This window comes from Somniosus microcephalus, chromosome 4, assembly GCF_052327205.1.
Source record: "Somniosus microcephalus isolate GS21.2 chromosome 4, FLI_Smic_1.0, whole genome shotgun sequence".
Taxonomy (NCBI): Eukaryota; Metazoa; Chordata; class Chondrichthyes; order Squaliformes; family Somniosidae; genus Somniosus; species Somniosus microcephalus.
This window is the reverse complement of record NC_140990.1, coordinates 122,768,623-122,786,670: the sequence shown is the minus strand read 5'-3', so window position 1 is coordinate 122,786,670 and position 18,048 is coordinate 122,768,623. Positions and strand designations below refer to the sequence as shown.

The 18,048-nt window shown below is 49.0% G+C and overlaps 1 pseudogene; it reads right to left on the bottom strand.

Annotated features, from left to right (window-relative positions):
* Window positions 1-9,070: 9,070 nt before the first annotated feature.
* Window positions 9,071-16,449, bottom strand: LOC147119727 (uncharacterized; annotated as a pseudogene).
* Window positions 16,450-18,048: the final 1,599 nt, after the last annotated feature.

Genomic DNA, 18,048 nt, shown 5'->3' with positions numbered 1-18,048 from the left:
GAACACATATAGTCGCTGTAATATTAGGATAGCGGAGTCATAGTCTACACAGTCTTCGATATAGTCAAACACTTGAGGAGATACATAATTGGCAAGTATCTCTAATTTATCAGGAACATTCTCACCACACACCCTGAGGAAGTTGCTGAAGGTACAATACCAGTGTTTCCATACCTTAGCAGTTGTAGGTGAATTTGGGTCCAGGTCAAAATGGGCGGGTCTGAGTAGTTTGTCCATGATGGATTGATTTCTACACTGGAGTTCACTTCTGTAGTTGAAGTCGTAGCTGACTGTTCCCGAAATCCCTCAGAGCGTGGAGTCGATATGAAGTTGATTAAATTGACATAATAAAACTCACTACGCACTTGGTTTGAGCATAAAGCAAGGCTTTAATCAACTTGTTTCAGAACATGGAGGTCTAGTTGTACTTCACTAGTTCCTGTCTTACAAAATGTCCCTGAAAAGCTGGGCCCACGCCCGAGTATTTATACTCCTTGGACGGCGCCACCAGCTGACCGTCCAGCGTTATTTCATGAGTAGTTTCTTGATGATGATGAGATTTATAACAGGAATATGATGTTGTGGCAATAACGGAGACCTGGCTCAAAAAAAGGCAGGATTGGGTATTACATATTCCTGGTTATAAAGTGTTCAGGAAAGATAGGGAAGGAAAGATAGGAGGTGGTGTGGCAGTATTGGTTAAGGAGAATGTTACAGTGCTGGAGAGAGAGGATGTCCTGGACGGGTCAAGGACAGAATCTATATGGCTAGAGTTAAGAAATAATAGAGGTGCCATTACACTACTAGGTGTATTCTATAGGCCACCAACTAGTGGGAATGATATGGAGGAGCAAATCTGCAGAGAAATTATACAGAGGTGCAAGAACTATAGAGTAGTGATAATGGGGGACTTCAAGTATCCTAATATAGACTGGGATAGTAATAGTGTTAATGACAGAGAAGGGGAAGAATTTCTGAAGTATGTTCAGGAGAACTTACTTGATCAGTAGGTTTCCGGCCCAACGTGGGAGGAGGCATTGCTGGATCTGGGTCTGGGGAATGAGGTGGGTCAAGTGGAGCAAGTGTCAGTAGGTGAACATTGAGGGAACAGTGATCATAGTATCATAAGGTTTAGATAAGCTATGGAAAAGGACAGGGAGCAATCTAGAGTAAAAATGTTTAACGGGGGAAGGGCAATTTCAGTGGGATGAGAACGGATCTGGCCCGGGTAAACTGGAATCAAAGATTAGCAGCAAAACAGTGATGGAACAATGGGCTGCCTTTAAAGAGGGAATAGTTCAGGTACAGTTGAGCTACATTCCCACTAGGGGAAAGGCAGGGCAACTAAAGTCAGGGCTCCCTGGATGATGAAAGAGATAGAGAATATGATGAAGCAGAAAAAGAGCACGTATGACAGATGTCAGGTTGCAAATACATCTGAGAATCAGGCTAAATATAGAAAGGTCAGAGGAGAAGTGAAAAAGAAACTAAGAGGGTCAAAGAGAGGGTATGAAAATAGAATGGCAGCCAACATAAAAGGTAATCCAAAAGTCTTTTATAGGCATTTGAATAGTAAACGGGTAGTAAGAGGAGGGGTGGGGCAGATTAGGGACCATAAAGGAGACCTATGCATGGAGGCAGAGGGTATGGCTGAGGTACTAAACGAGTACTTTGCATCTGTCTTCACCAAGGAAGAAAATGCTTCCATAGACATAGTAAAGGAGGAGGTAGTGGAGATATTTGATAGGATAAAAATGGATAAAGATGAGGTATTAGAAAGACTGCCTGTACGTAAAGTAGATAAATCACCAGGAGTGGATGGGATGTATCCTAGGATGCTGAGGAATTGGGGGAGGAAATCGCGGAGGTACTGGCCATAATATTCCAATCCTTCTTGGATACGGGGGTGGTGCCAGAGGACTGGAGAATTGCAAATGTTATGCCATTGTTCAAAAAAGGGTGTAAGGATAAACCCAGAAACTGCAGTCCAGTCAGTTTAACTTCAGTAGTGGGGAAGCTTTTAGAAACAGTAATCAGGGACAAAATTAATTGTCACTTGGATAGGTGTGGATTAGTTAAGGAAAGCCAGCACAGGTTTGTTAAAGGCAAATCGTGTTTAACCAGCTTGATAAGTTTTTTGATGAGGTATCAGAGAGGGTTGATGAGGGCAATGTGGTTGCCGTGGTGTACATGGATTTCCAAAAGGAGTTTGACAAAGTGCCACATAATAGGCTAACCAGCAAAGTTGAAGCCCATGGAATAAAAGGAACAGTGGCAGCATGGATACGAAATTGGCTAAGTGACAGGAAACAGAGAGTAGTGGTGAACGGTTGTTTATCGGACTGGAGGCAGGTTTAAAGTGGTGTTCCCCAGGGTTTGTTACTAGGACCACTGCTTTTTTTGATATATATTAATGACTTGGACATGGGTGTACAGAGCACAATTTCAAAATTTGCAGATGACACAAAACGTGGAAGTATAGTGAACAGTGAGGAGGAGAGTGACAGACTTCAGGAAGACATAGACAGGCTGGTGAAATGGGCGGACACATGGCAGATGAAATTTAATGCAGAAAAGTGTGAAGTGATACATTTTGGTGGAATGAGGAGAGGACATGTAAACTAAATGGTACAATCCTAAAGTGGGTGCACAAACAGAGACCTAGGGGTATGTGTGCACAAATCCTTGAAGGTGGCAGGGCAGGTTGAGAAAGCAGTTAAAAAGGCTTACGGGACCCTGGTCTTAATAAATAGAGGTATAGAGTACAAAAGTGTGGAAATGATGATGAAACCCTGGTTTGGCCCCAAGTGGAGTACTGTGTCCAATTCTGGGCACCACACTTCAGGGACGATGTGAAGGCCTTAGAGAAGGTGCAGAAAAGATTTACGAGAATGATTCCAGGAATGAGGGCCTTCAGTTACGTGGATAGACTGGTGAAGCTGGGGCCGTTCTCCTTGGATCAGAGAAGATTGAGAGGAGATTTGATAGAGGTGTTCAAAATCATGAGGGGTCTGGAGAGAGTAGATAGAGAGAAGCTGTTCCCATTGGTGGAAGGGTCGAGAACCAGACACAGATTTAAGGTGATTGGCAGAAGAACCAAAGGTGACATGGGGAAAACCATTTTACGCAGTGAGTGGTTAGGATCGGGAATGCACTGCCTGAAAGGGTGGTGGAGACAGATTCAATCGTGGCTTTCAAAAGGGAATTGGATGAGTACCTGAAGGACAAAACTTTGCAGGGCTACGAGGGAAGGGTGGGGGAGTGGGACGAGCTGAAGAGCTCTTGCAGAGAGCCAGCACGGGCTCAATAGGCTGAATGGCCACATTCTGTGCTGTAACCATTCTATGATTCTATGAACACGTTAAACCTTCATAGAATAATTACTGTTATGTCCGTGTATCTTAATGTTGTGTCCTTCAATAATCAGACAACAGACTGCAGGGAATGATTCAACAGGTGTTTACTGAATGAGGGTTACTCTAGAACTAACTGTACAGATCTCTACTCAGGGTTTATATACAGGTGTGGTCACTGCCGGTACTACAGTATACAGGAGCTGTAAAAAGTAGTTCTCTCCCTTAAGGTATACATACATTACATACACTACAATTCCTCCCCTTTTAGATTAACAGTACCATAATACTCATTTAACAATTAACATTTTTAATATACAATGTTATATGAAAATAGTCCATTCATATATTCAGTCTCTGGGGAGGCCTCCTGATTCTTTCTGGATAACGCCTTTCCCGAGTGTCTCGCTCTTGGTGCGGAGGCGATTCTAGCACCCTGTCGTCAGTTGATTCATCAGCTTCCAATGCTATTGTTTCTGAGGTAGATGCGACCTGTACGTCGGGTTCCTCACCAGGTACGTATGGCCGAGACATGGGGTTGACTCTTTCCTGTGACTCTAGGATCTGGTCAGCATGGCATCTCACAATGTTCTCCCCAACATCCACTGTGTACATTAGTGGCCCCTGCCGTGTGCATATCGTTCCTGGTTGCCATTTCTCTGTTCGGTAGTCGCGGGCAAAGACTGGTTGCCCTACATTGAAGCTCCTTGTCGGCTTCTCATTGATGTGCTGGAATTGCTTACTCTCAACATCTCTTCGTACATTTGGCCTGAGCAAATCCAGACGAGATCTCAACCTTCGGTTAAAGAACATCATGGCCGGGGCCTGGTTGGTGACTGCATGTGTCGCATTTCTGTAGGCTAACAGGAAATTGTCCACTTTATGCTGCAGTGGAATGTCGTCATCGCATATGGCCTTTACTGCTTTTTTAAAGGTTTGTACGAACCTCTCAGCCAATCCATTTGTGGCTGGATGATACGGGCCGGATGTATAATGCCTTACCCCATTCCTTTTCATAAATCTTCGAAACTCTTCGGACACAAACAGTGGTTCATTATCAGAGCAAATCTGCTCTGGCAAGCCGTTCCTGGCAAAAATGGTCCGTAGGACTGCAATAGTTTTTTCCATGGTGGTGGAGGACATTTTGATCACCTCAGGCCATTTTGAGTGTGCATCCATGGCTATTAAAAACATTGAGTCCATGAATGGACCAGCAAAATCAATATGCACCCATTGCCATGGAGATGAGGGCCACTCCCATGGGTGTAGAGGGTCATGTGGTGGTGTATTTTGGACCTTCTGGCATCCTGAGCAGCTCTTTGTCAGGTCCTCAATTTGCTGATCGATCCCCGGCCACCACACATAAGCCCTAGCAAGGCTTTTCATTTTCACCCCTCCCAGATGACCTTCGTGAAGCTCATTGAGCACTCGCTCCCTTAACTTGGGTGGAATTACCACTCGGGATCCACACATCAAGGTCCCCTGGCATACTGACAGCTGTACTCTTCTGGATGAGAATGCTGGCAACAGTGAGTCACCATGTGCTGGCCATCCCTTCACCATCAAATTATATACTCGAGACAGTGTTGGGTCATTTCGGGTTTCCTTCTCTATACCAGCGTTAGTTACTGGCAAGCATTCAATGATAGTCGAATGAAATATTTCAACAGGATCCACTGCTGGTGATTCCTCCGCAGTAGGCAGTGGCAGGTGTGATAGCCCATCAGCGTTTCCATGCTGTTTCGTGCCCTTATACTCGATTTCATATTGGTGCGCCCCTAGCAAAAGGGACCATCTTTGTAGCCATTGCGCAGTCATCACCGAAATGCCCTTCTTTGGATTAAAGATGGAGACAAGTGGTTGGTGGTCAGTCAGCAAGGTGAACTTCTGCCTGTGCAGATAGTGATTGAACTTTTTCACTCCCCACACTAGGCTGAGGGCCTCCCTGTCAATCTGGGCATAGTTACGCTCGGCTGAGGTTAGTGACCGAGATGCAAAGGCTACTGGCCTCTCCGAGCCATCTGGGAATTTGTGCGACAGCACTGCTCCAATGCCATAGGGTGATGCATCACACGCCAACCGAATTGGTAGTACTGGGTTGAAATGAGCCAACACCTCTTTTGATGTGATCAATGCTTTGCTCTTTTGGAAAGCTCGTTTACATTCATCACTCCATTTCCATGGTACCCCAGTTTGCAGTAGGGTGTTCAGTGGGTGTAGTACGGTAGACAAATTCGGCAAGAACTTATGTAGTAGTTCACCAGCCCGAGGAACGACCTCAGTTGTGACACATTTTCCGGTGCTGGAGCCTTGACTACTGCCTCAATCTTTTCAGGGGACTTATGTAACCCCTCTTTATCAATAACGTGGCCACAATACGAGATCTGCTTCTGGAAAAACTCGCATTTGTGGCGATTAGCTCGGTGCCCATATTCCTTTAATCTAGTGAGCACCTGCTCCAGGTTGGCGAGGTGATCACTGTCACTTTCGCCTGTGACCAGGATGTCGTCCAAATAACACTGGGTCCCTGGAATCCCTTGCAGGACTTGTTCCATTGCCCTTTGCCAAATAGCCGGAGCTGATGCTGCCCCGAACACCAGCCGGTTGTATTGGTAGAGACCTTTATGAGTGTTGATCATGAGGTACTGTTTCGAGGCTTCTTCTACCTCCATTTGCAGGTACACCTGGGCCAGATCAATCTTAGTGAAGCATTTCCCTCCAGATAGCGAGGCGAAAATATCTTCAATCCGTGGAAGCGGATATTGTACAGTGTGAAGGACTGGGTTCACTGTCACCTTAAATTCCCCACAGATGCGAACCTTCTTTGGTTCCCCAGGTGTATTACTCAATGACCTCTTCATTACAGGAATGATGGGTGTAGCCCACTCGCTCCAGTCCACTTTGGACAGTACTCCTGAACGTTCCAAACCTTCCAGCTCTGCTTCGACGGCTGGGCGGATTGCATAAGGTACCGGTCTGGCCTTAAAAAACTTTGGGCTTGCATTTTCCTCTGTTTTGGTCGTTGTTGTTATGCCTTTTAGTGTTCCGAGTCCCTGCTGGAACACTTCTTGTGCATCAGTTAGCATTTTTGACAGTCGTCCAGGTGTGACGTCGTCATCCTTTTTGGCATCTACAGTCAGTGCTTGTATGGAATGCCAATCTAGCTGTATCTTCCGGATCCATTCACGTCGTAGTAGTGGTCCTCCATCTGGCAATAGATATAGGTCCATTTTTGGTGTTTCCTTGCCGTAATATATAACATTCACCCTTATTGTTCCTTTGTGGTAGACTTTTTGCCCCGTGTACGTCTTCAAGACAATCTTTGTATCTCTCAAGGGTATATGTGAGAATAGTCGCTTGTAGTCCCTTCAGTTTATGACTGTTAGGGCTGATCCTGTGTCCAATTCCATTTTCACTTGGACTCCTGCTATCTTGATCGTGACCCAGATAGTTTGGTGATCCTCCATTTTGATCACATTATGTAGTTTCAGACAACCCAGCTCCTTGCTTCCGGATTCTGTATCACTCTTCTGTTCGTCTGAACTACTCTCCGTCACCTTATGTACCTTCTTGTATTTCTCCTGTGGAGATTTCTTGCTGCTGGTTTTCTTTCCCGACCTGCAGACTCTTGCTATGTGTCCTACTTTTCCACACTGTCTGCACAATTTGTCCTTGAACCAGCAATCATTATGGTCGTGTGTTGTTCTGCTGCAGCGATAGCACTTCACTGTTCCGTATGACATTTCATTTGTGCCATATTCTTGCGGTCTCCATTGTATCTCTGTAGCACCCTGTGCTGCTGCTTTGTGTGATACTGCAATGCTGAAATCCTTTTCCAGCGTAAGGTCCTTTTCAGATAAAAGCCGTTTCTGGGTTCCTTCACTTTGAAGCCCACACACAAACTTGTCCCTTAAAGTATCTGCTAGTCCCGTTCAAAACTGGCAGTGTTTTGATAGCTTGTGCAGTTCCGTTAAATACTCAGCATTACTTTCATCTTTATGCTGGTTCCTTTTGTGAAACTTAAATCTTTCTGCTATCAGCAGCGGTGTGGGGTTTAAGTGGTCCTGTAGGATTGACACTATGTTTTCAAAATCCTTTTCTACTGGCTTCTCTGGGATTACTAGGTTTCGTAGTAAGCCATACGTTTTTGCACCCATTGAATTCAACAATACCAGCGCTTTCTTGTCATCTGGCACTTCATTTGCCTTGTAGTATACTTCTATGCGTTCGACATATGTCGTCCAATCTTCGACTTCATTGTCGAACGCTGTGATACTGCCACTCTTCGGCATTTTTGGGTGTGGTTAGACTGGCTTAAAATGGCGTCTCCCGCGCTTTCCTTTCTTCCCCGCTGCAGCTTAAAATGGCGCCTCCCGCGCTTTCCTTTCTTCCCCACTGCGGCTTAAAATGGCATCTCCCGTGCTGCTGCCAATGCCGCTCTCAGCGGTCCTCGTGGCAAATAGCGACGCCCTGTGGGTTTCGTGCGCTGCTCCTGCGCTGCTGCCAATGCCGCTCTCTGTGGTCCTCATGGCAATGGCAGCGCCTCGCGTTTTCTTGCGCGCCTCTCGCCCCCGTTGACGCTGCTTGGCCCTTGACCACCGGCTGCGCTCTGCTCTCTCTCGTCTCTCTCCCCCATTGACGCCGCTCAGTCCTGAACACCGGCTGCGCCCTGTGCGCTCTGCCCTCTCTCTCTCCCCCATTGACGCTGCTCGGCCTTTTTCTGTGCCGCTCGGTCGGGCTCTAGCCCGCCGCTGTCCGGGAAGGGTCTGCGCAGTACCTGTTGCCAGCCTGTTTCGCTGGACCACCGTGACTGGAAAGCCAAGCCTGGCTCTCGACAACCTCCCCTGTGATGCTCAAATCTCCGCTGGATGACTGGGCGGTTGCCCGTGGTCGATGCCCGTGCTTCTGGACTCGACCTCATTCCACTGTTCTCCAGGAGCGAATCCCTGGGAGGTGATGCAGAGTTGCAGGCAGGTTCGAATCTGCATCGTCGCCAATGTTATGTCCATGTATCTTAATGTTGTGTCCTTCAATAATCAGACAACAGACTGCAGGGAACGATTCAACAGGTGTTTACTGAATGAGGGTTACTCTAGAACTAACTGTACAGATCACTACTCAGGTTTTATATACAGGTGTGGTCACTGCCGGTACTACAATATACAGGAGCTGTAAAAAGTCGTTCTCTCCCTTAAGGTATGCATACATTACATACACTACAATTACCAGTCATTTTTAGACTGGAAACTTAACCCTGACGTTTCACTTTCAGCCAGGATCAGATCGCAGTTTGACACCAATCTCTGATTGGACAGCACGTTTCAAGCATTCACCGTTGTTCTTCCTGACTCTAAACACAGTTGTAAAGGAGCCTTCTGTTCCGTGCCGAGGAGCTCTGACCCATGGGAGAGAGCGGCTGGGACACATTCCTTACAGGCCTCAAGATTAACCTGCACGGGGACATTGCTGTCGGTGAAGAGAGACGAGAAAGACCAAAGTGTCATTTGCCCCTCTCAGTGTGGCCCTGACGGACTGTGTCCAGGCTGTAGTTCTGTTCCCGCCGTACGATCCTCCCCCAGATTGTCCTTTCTGAGCTCCAGCCAGGTGATGCTAAACACTCAGGTGGGAACAATAAAAATCCACAACAATGTGGTTAAAGCAAAGCTGATTTATTTGACAGATATCCAGAATATTAAACTCCAGCCCAGTTACAGGGGTTATTAACATCAGCAGAAACAAACCCCAACTGTCAGAATGAACAGGATTCAGTCCAGGACGTGATTAACACCAGCAATAACATCAGAATCCAACACCTGCAGTCACTTGTGAACTCGATGGTGTTTCAGAAGGTCGGCTGAATGAGTGAATCCCTTCCCACACTCAGTGCAGGTGAACGGCCTCTCCCCGGTATGAGTGCACTGGTGTACAGTGAGTTCAGATGATTGCCTGAACCCAGTCCTGCAGTGCAAGCACCTGAACGGCCTCTCGTTAGTGTGAACACGTTGATGGCGCATCATTTCCCTGGAACTTTTATCGCACTTCCTGCAGTCCGGGCATTTAAAAGGTCTCTCGTCAGTGTGAACTCGCTGGTGTGTCAGCAGGTTGGATGAATTAGTGAATCCCTTCCCATACTCAGAGCAGGTGAATGGCCTCTCCCCAGTGTGAACTCGCTGGTGTTTCAGCAGGTTTGATGACTGAGTGAATCCCTTCCCACACTCGGAGCAGGTGAACGGCCTCTCTCCAGTGTGAGTGCGCTGGTGTACAGTGAGGTGAGGTGATCGCCTGAAGCCAGCCCCACAGTGAGAGCACCTGAACGATCTCTCGTCAGAGTGAACACGTTGATGGCGCATTCGTTCCCTGGAATTTTTAAAGCACATCCCGCAATCCGAGCATTTAAAAGGTCTCTCGTCAGTGTGAACTCACTGGTGCATCAGCAGGTGGGACGAACACATGAATCCTTTCCCACACTCGGAGCAGGTGAACAGCCTCTCCCCGGTGTGAACTCATTGGTGTGTCAGCAGGTCGGATGAATCGGAGAATCCCTTCCCACATGGTTTCCCCCCGGTGTGACTGCACTTGTGTCTCGACAGGCCAGAGGATCGGCTGAAGCCTCGTTCACACAGAGAACACGTGTACAGTTTCTCTCCGCTCTGAACGGTGCTTTCTGCTTCCACGCTCAAAGGTCTTGACGAACTGAGTGACTTTGTCAGATCCTGAAGTGATGTTTGGTTTGAGTTTCCTGTCTGCAAACACTGTCGAATTAATTTGAAACAGGGAATAGGGAGGGTAAGAGAGAACCTACAAAAACACAAAGGCAGGTTGTGAAATTGAGCTGAATGAACCTGTGAATTTGTGGGGCCAGCACCAGAAAAAAGTGACCATGAAAGCTGCCGGATTGTCGTAAAAACCCAACTGGTTCACTAATGTCCTTCAGGGAAGGGAACCCGCCACCCGGTCTGGGCCTACACAAGACTCTGGCCTCTATGGGAGGAGAGTGAGGTGGGAGGGGGAGGGGTGAAGGAATGACTTTATACATCTGTAACTCGACTAGAAGTTTGACAGCACCTCCCAAACACACGACCTCCACCACCTAGAAGGACAAGTTCAGCAGGTGCATGGGAACACCATCACCTCCCAGTTCCCCTCCATATCACACACTATCCTGACTTGGGCATATATCACCATTCCTACATCGTCGCTGGGTGAAAATCCAGGCACTCCTCACCTAACAGCAACCTGTGAGTACCTTCACCACACGGACTGCAGAGCTTCAAGAAGAAGGCCCAGCATCACCTTCTCAATGGGCAACTGGCAATATATGCTGGCCTTGCTAGTGACACCCACATCGAATGAATTAAAAAATCTGTATATATAAAAGGGATTAAAAGCCTCTACAGAAATACTTGTTACTAAAACGATAATCTTTTACACTGTACAGACAGTGTCTGTTTAGCAACTTTATCTCCCCTAGAATCCACCTCCCTTCACAGTCCCACATTGGAAATTGTTGGGTCCCACTGGGCTCAGAAGTACTGGGGGTTAAACCCAGCAGCTTCTCCCCCCTCTCCACTCCAGCTCAAACTGATGCAACAAGAAAGCCCTACACAGAAGGCCAGGGACCGAGTTCCACATCCACCGCCCACCCTGATGCTAACCGGCTCTGAGTTGCTCCCTCTGCTGTATAAATGCAAGTTGCTGTGTTTCTTGTCTGGGGGAGGCGCTGCACCCTGGGGTTAATGGTGTCGGGGTCCTGGCCACACGTCCGCCGACTCTGACTCAGGGCCTGAGAACCACACTCGGTGTTGCTGAGGGATTGTAACCCTGGGGCTGTACAAGGGGATTCTAACCCAGGGACTGTACATGGGGATTCCAGCCCTGGGACTGTACATGGGGATTCCAACCCTGGGACTGTACATGGGGATTCCAACCCTGGGACTGTAGGTGGGGATTCCTACCCTGGGACTGACATGGGGATTCCAACCCTGGGACTGTACATGGGGATTCTAACCCTGGGACTGTACATGGGGATTCCAACCCTGGGACTGTACATGGGGATTCTAACCCTGGGACTGTACATGGGGATTCCAACCCTGGGACTGTACATGGGGATTCTAACCCTGGGACTGTACACGGGGATTCCAACCCTGGGACTGTACATGGGGATTCCAACCCTGGGACTGTATATGGGGATTCCAACCCTGGGACTGTAGGTGGGGATTCTAACCCTGGGACTGTACATGGGGATTCCAACCCTGGGACTGTACATGGGGATTCTAACCCTGGGACTGTACATGGGGATTCCAACCCTGGGACTGTACATGGGGATTCTAACCCTGGGACTGTACATAGGGGATTCTAACCCTGGGACTGTACTTGGGGATTCCTATCCTGGGACTGTACAAGGTGGCCCAGCTCTGGGGCTCTTCTGTTACAATTGTGTGTGATGTTAACTGTATGCTCTGCTTTTACCAGCGCCTTCAGGAGAGATGGTGAGAAATGCGAAGTGTGGAGAGTCTGAATCAAATAACTGAGTCAAAGAGTACTCTCCGGGGCACCAGAACCCGGTTGGGAACACACACTGAAGCCCCGCCCACGCTTTGTTCCTGCACCAAGATGGCAGCGCTTACGCTTTGCTACTCAATGAATCAAGATGGCGGCCGTTGTCCTCGGCCTGTGACTGGGAGAAGCCCCGAAACTGCAAACGCGGGACCTTCAGGTGATTATTCGGAGCTTGCGGCCTACACTAGTTATGTATGAAGCCTCTCAGCCGAATTGCCGGTCCAATACTCTGCTCCGTTCAGCCGCATCTCCGTAATGTATCAGGAACTGGTCCGTATAGCCCTCCTGCACGATGACACACACCGCGCATGCTCCAAACAATGGCGGTCCCGCGCCTGCGCACTGGGCTGCTGTAGTCTGGGTGCGGCACCTTCTCCCCCGCAACAAATGCTGGGTAAAAGCCGGCCATTGAAAGGTCACATTCGTGAATAGAACAGGATTTACTGGGATTGCATTGAGCACTGAACCATGTTCATTCTGGCAGTTAGAGTGTGTTTCTGCTGATTTTAATAACGCTTATGCCTGGGCTGGATATTAATATTCTGTATAAATATTGAATAAATCAGCTTTTTTTTCAAACACAGTGTATTCAGTAACAACAGAAAATGCTGGAAATACTCAGCAGGTCAGGCAGCATCCGTGGAGAGAGAAACAGAGTTAATGTTTCAGGTCTGTGACCCTTCGTCAGAACTGGTAACAGATGTTAAGCAGGTGCAGAGGCAGGGGAAGGCGGAGGGGAGGAAAGAATAAAAGGGACGGTCTGTGATTGGGTGGAAGGCAGGAGTGGTTAAATGTTACAAATGGGGATGGCAGAATCATCAACACCTGCTGCCTGAAAAAATACGGGCAGAGGTTATAGTCTGAAACTGTGGAGCTCAATGTTGAACCACTGCTCTCGCCGCATCCTGAGATCCACACTCAACGCCATGCATTGCCACATGAACACACTCGACCTCTCTCTTCAGCAGCACCAACTCACTCTATCTCAGAGCTGTCCTGGTCCACAGTTCCATTTCATCCTTTGCCTCATCTGGTGCTTCAATAAGAAACTTTTTTTCTTCCTTTCAGCTGTCAAGGATCGCAAGCTTCAACAACTCTTGGACACCAACGCCCCTCTGGAACCTTCTTCCCCTTCACTTTCTTCTGACACCATCCCTTCTTCCAATCTCACCCCTTGCCGTGTTTTCACTATCCGCTCTGACCTTCCCCTCTCTGACCCCGAATGATCAGTCCTCAGCAAAGGCCTGAGCTTCATCCCCTTACGCCCCCACCTCAATGATCTTCAAGCTCGGCACGATGCTGAGCTCTTTTTCCATCGCCTTTGTCTCCCTGCCCACTTTTTTGGCCAGGAGTCTTCCCTCTGCACAGCGGACCCTTTCTCCCGCTTTCAGAATTCACACTCTACCTGGACCCCTCCCTCTGGTCTCTTACCCTCTCTAGATCTTTTCATTGCGAACTGCCGACGTGACATCGGCCATCTCAATTTCTCTGCTCCCCTCACTCACTCCAACCTACCTCCCTCTGAACTTGCAGCACTCCGTTCTCACCGATCCAACCCTAACATTGTCATTAAACCTGACAATGGTGGCGCTGTTGTTGTTTGGCGAATTGACCTCTACTGTGTGGAGGCTGAACGCCAACTCTGACATCTCCTCCGACCTCCCCCTGGACCATGACCCCACTACCAAAGATCAAGCCATTGTTTCCAAGACTGTCACTGACATCATCTCCTCTGGAAATCTTCCCTCCATGACCATCAACCTCATAGTCCCCCAACCCCGCACAGCCCGCTTCAACCTCCTTCCCAAGATCCACAAACCGGGCTGCCCTGGTAGACCCATTGTTTCAGCCTGTTCTTGCCCCACGGAACTGATTTCTTCCTATCTCGACTCTATTTTTGCTCCACTTGTCCAGTCTCTGCCCACCTACATTTGCGACTCTTCCAATGCCCTCTGTCATTTGAACAGTTTCTGGTTTCCTGGCCCCAACTGTCTCCTTTTCACTATGGACGTCCAATCCCTCTACACCCCCATCCTCCAACAGGATGGCCTGAGGGCGCTCCGCTTCTTCTTTGAACAGAGGCCCAACCAGTCCCCATCCACCACCACCCTCCTCCGCCCGGCTGAACTTGTTCTCACATTGAACAACTTCTCCTCTGACTCCACTCACTTCCTCCAAATTAAAGGTGTTGCTATGGGACCCCGCATGGGCCCTAGCTATGCCTACCTTTTCATGGGATAAGTGGAACATTCTTTGTTCCAGTCCTACTCAGGTCCCCTCCCTCACCTCTTTTTCTGGTACACAGATGACTGTATTGGTGCCGTTTCCTGCTCTCACCCTGAACTAGAAAATTTCATTCACTTTGATTCCAATTTCCACTCTTCACTCACCTTCACATGGTCCATCACTGACTCTTCCCTTCCTCGACTTCATTGTCTCCATTTCTGAGGATAGGCTAGCACCAAACATCCGCTATAAGCCCACAGCTAACTGGACTACACTCCCTCCCACCCCACTTTCTGTAAGGACTCTATTCCATTCTCACAGTTTCTCTGTCTCCGCCGCATCTGTTCTGACGATGCCACCTTCCATACTAGTGCTTCCGATATGCCTTCCTTTTTTCTACAGCTGAGGATTCCCCCTACCGTGGTTGAAATGGCCCTCAACCATATCCGTCCATTTCCAGCACTTCTGCTCTCACCCCATCCCCTCCCTCCCAGAACCACGATAGGGTTCCCCTTGTCCTCAGTTTCACCCTACCAGCCTCCACATTCAACAGATCATCCTCCGCCATTTCTGCCACCTCCAGTGTGATCCCACCACCAAACGCATCTTCCCCTCACCACCCCTTTCAGCATTCCGAAGGGACCGCTCCCTCTGCAGCACCCTGGTCCACTCCTCAATCACCCCCAACAGCCCCACCCCTCCCCACGGTACCTTCCTGTGCAAGCGCAGGAGATGCAACACCTGCCCTTTTACCTCCTCCATTCCCGCTGTCCAGGGCCCCAAACACCCCCTCCTGGTGAAACTGCGATTTACATGTACTTCTTGCAATTTAGTATACTGTATTCACTGCTCACAATGCGATCTCCTCTACACCAGGGAGACCAAACGCAGATTGGGTAACTGCTTTGCAGAACACTTCTCTTCAGTCCGTAAGGGTGACCCCGAGCTTGTCACTTTAACTCTCCACTCCACTCCCACTCTGACCTCTCCATTCTCGGCCTCTTACACTGTTCCAAAGAAGCTCAACGTAAGCTCGAGGAACAGCACCTGATCTTTTGTTTAGGCACATTACAGCCTTCTGGACTCAACATTGAGTTAAACAGTTTCAGACTATAACCTCTGCCCCTATTGTTTCAGGCAGCAGGTGTTGATGATTCTGCCATCCCCATTTGTAATGTTTAACCACTCCTGCCTTCCACCCAATCACAGACCGTCCCTTTTGTTCTTTCCTCCCCTCCGCCTTCCCCTGCCTCTGCACCTGCTTAAAATCTGTTACATCTCTAACTTTTTCCAGTTCTGACGAAGGGTCACAGACCTGAAACGTTAACTCGGTTTCTCTCTCCACGGATGCTGCCTGACCTACTGAGTATTTCCAGCATTTTCTGTCGTTATTCCAGATTTCCAGCATCCGCAGTATTTTGCTATTGTTCAGTGTATTGAATATTTGATTTCTCCATGATAAGAGGAGACACATTGATGTTCTGTTACTGACTGTTCCGTTTTGGGGCATTTCTTACTCCAGATTATAATGATTCTCACCTAGTTCACTTTCTACCACATCTAACCCCAAGCTTGTTCCGTTTGAGTACACGGCTTGTGGGTGTTATAGACTGAACTGCAGTGTCCACCCCTTTATAGAACTATCCTGCATAAGATTTGAAATTCGTTATTTTCTGTATCATTTAACCCTTTTTGGATCTGATTTAGTAAAAACTCCTTCACACATATTGCATGTGATCGCCTTGAAATGTTCTGATCTTTGTAATTGTCATTGCTGATTTTGATGGTCTCTTTGATTTAATTTCTTGTTACTAACATACCTTGCACTATTTCTTTATTCGAGATAATTGTTTCAAATAGTTCCTTTATCAGGTCTTTAGCTCCTCCATTGATCCCTGTCAGTAATCCTTGGTTAGGGTTTAGGGGCTGGGGTTCAGGTTAGGATGATAGGCTTATGAGACAGTGATTAGGGATAGAAACCACTATTGACAATGCCAGTGTCACTAGACGTGTTCTCTTTCATTTCATGGTGTTTTAACCTCACGCAGATGAGTCAGAAAACAGCCTCATGAATTGTTCATTCAAGGAACCTTCTTTCTGGCCCGAGCCTGATTTCCTCCCTTCTTTCACATCTCTACATTTGCCAGAGAAAAAGACACCAGGGTCATTAGACTTTGGACAGGAAAAGGTGGATCCAGGTGTTGTTCTGGTTACATCCAATCATCAGCCAGCCTGAAAATTTCTTGTGAGAATAATCTGTCACCGGGCCCCACCAGTCGCCATCTGATTCCACCATCACATCTTCATCCATTACCCACCTTTTACGCTCACTGGAACTGATTTCACCTCCATGACCATTCCCCATACTGAGGCTTTCTGATTCATATTTTATAGACTCAGTGTAAGTGGTCCCTGGATTTGGTGTCTCAGTGTCAGTGGTCCCTGGATTTGGTGTCTCGATGTGCCACGCCCCACACAGAGCGGATTCCCCAGGCCCCGCCCTCACACAGAGCTGGTTCCCCAGGCCCCGCCCCCACAAAGAGCGGGTTCCCCAGGCCCCGCCCTCACAAAGAGCTGGTTCCCCAGGCCCCGCCCCCACACAGAGCCGGTTCCCCAGGCCCCGCCTCCACACAGAGCGGGTTCCCCAGGCCACGCCCCCACAAAGAGCGGGTTCCCCAGGCCCCGCCCTCACACAGAGCTGGTTCCCCAGGCCCCGCCCCCACACAGAGCGGGTTCCCCAGGCCCCGCCCCCACACAGAGCGGGTTCCCCAGGCCCCGCCCCCACACAGAGCGGGTTCCCCAGGCCCCGCCCTCACACAGAGCTGGTTCCCCAGGCCCCGCCCTCACAAAGAGCGGGTTCCCCAGGCCCCGCCCTCACACAGAGCTGGTTCCCCAGGGCCCCGCCCCCACACAGAGTGGGTTCCCCAGGCCCTGCCCCCACACAGAGTGGGTTCCCCAGGCCACGCCCCCACAAAGAGCGGGTTCCCCAGGCCCCGCCCTCACACAGAGCTGGTTCCCCAGGCCCCGCCCCCACACAGAGGGGTTCCCCAGGCCCCGCCCCCACACCATGTGGGTTCCCCAGGCCCCGCCCCCACACAGTGCGGGCTCCCCAGGCCCCGCCCCCACACAGAGCGGGTTCCCCAGGCCCCGCCCCCACACAGAGTTGGTTCCCCAGGCCCCGCCCCCACACAGAGCGGGTTAATGCTGGGTCAGAATATAAAGAGACCGCGCGTTGTTCCTCCTCCCACTGCCTGGGGGAATGGGCCAGATATTTAAAGGGACAGGGACTCCCCTTTCTCTGCCTATTTATAGTTAAAGGGACAGACCCGTTTATCTTGGAGCGTCTGCGGACTTCACTCACAGAGCTCCCATTAACAGTCGTTCCCTTCTGTACTGTGCAGTGATTGTCAACCTGTCTGTTTCAGTGACTTGAGCCTTTCTAAAATGTCTCACTGTTTTTGATGATCCATTTGGCTTGCTTGTTTAATGTTGAAAGTCCTCAGAATTTTGCAGTGTAGCGAAGGTTTTGTTTAAAGGTGGAGTGATATTTCATTCTAAATATTCTTTTCTCCCCCTCCCCTTTCCACTTTAAAACACTCTGCACTACTGACTAGGAAGGTCCCAAGTTCAATCCTTGATCTGGGCTGTTAGTTGATCTCTGACAAGGCAGCAGTTCAGGGGCTATAATTATCCTCAGTACCACTGGGCTAACTAAGAGTAAGAATCAGGCACTGCCCCTGCTCTTGATGGAGATCCAGTGACATCAACTGGGAAGTGTATGGATGTCCATTGAGGGCAGGATTGGACTGCTGTCACTGCTGACACTCACTGAGTTGGCTGATGGTGAGGCTCGAGAATCATAGAATCATAGACTCATTAGGGCCCAGCAGGAGGCCCATCGAGCCCGTGC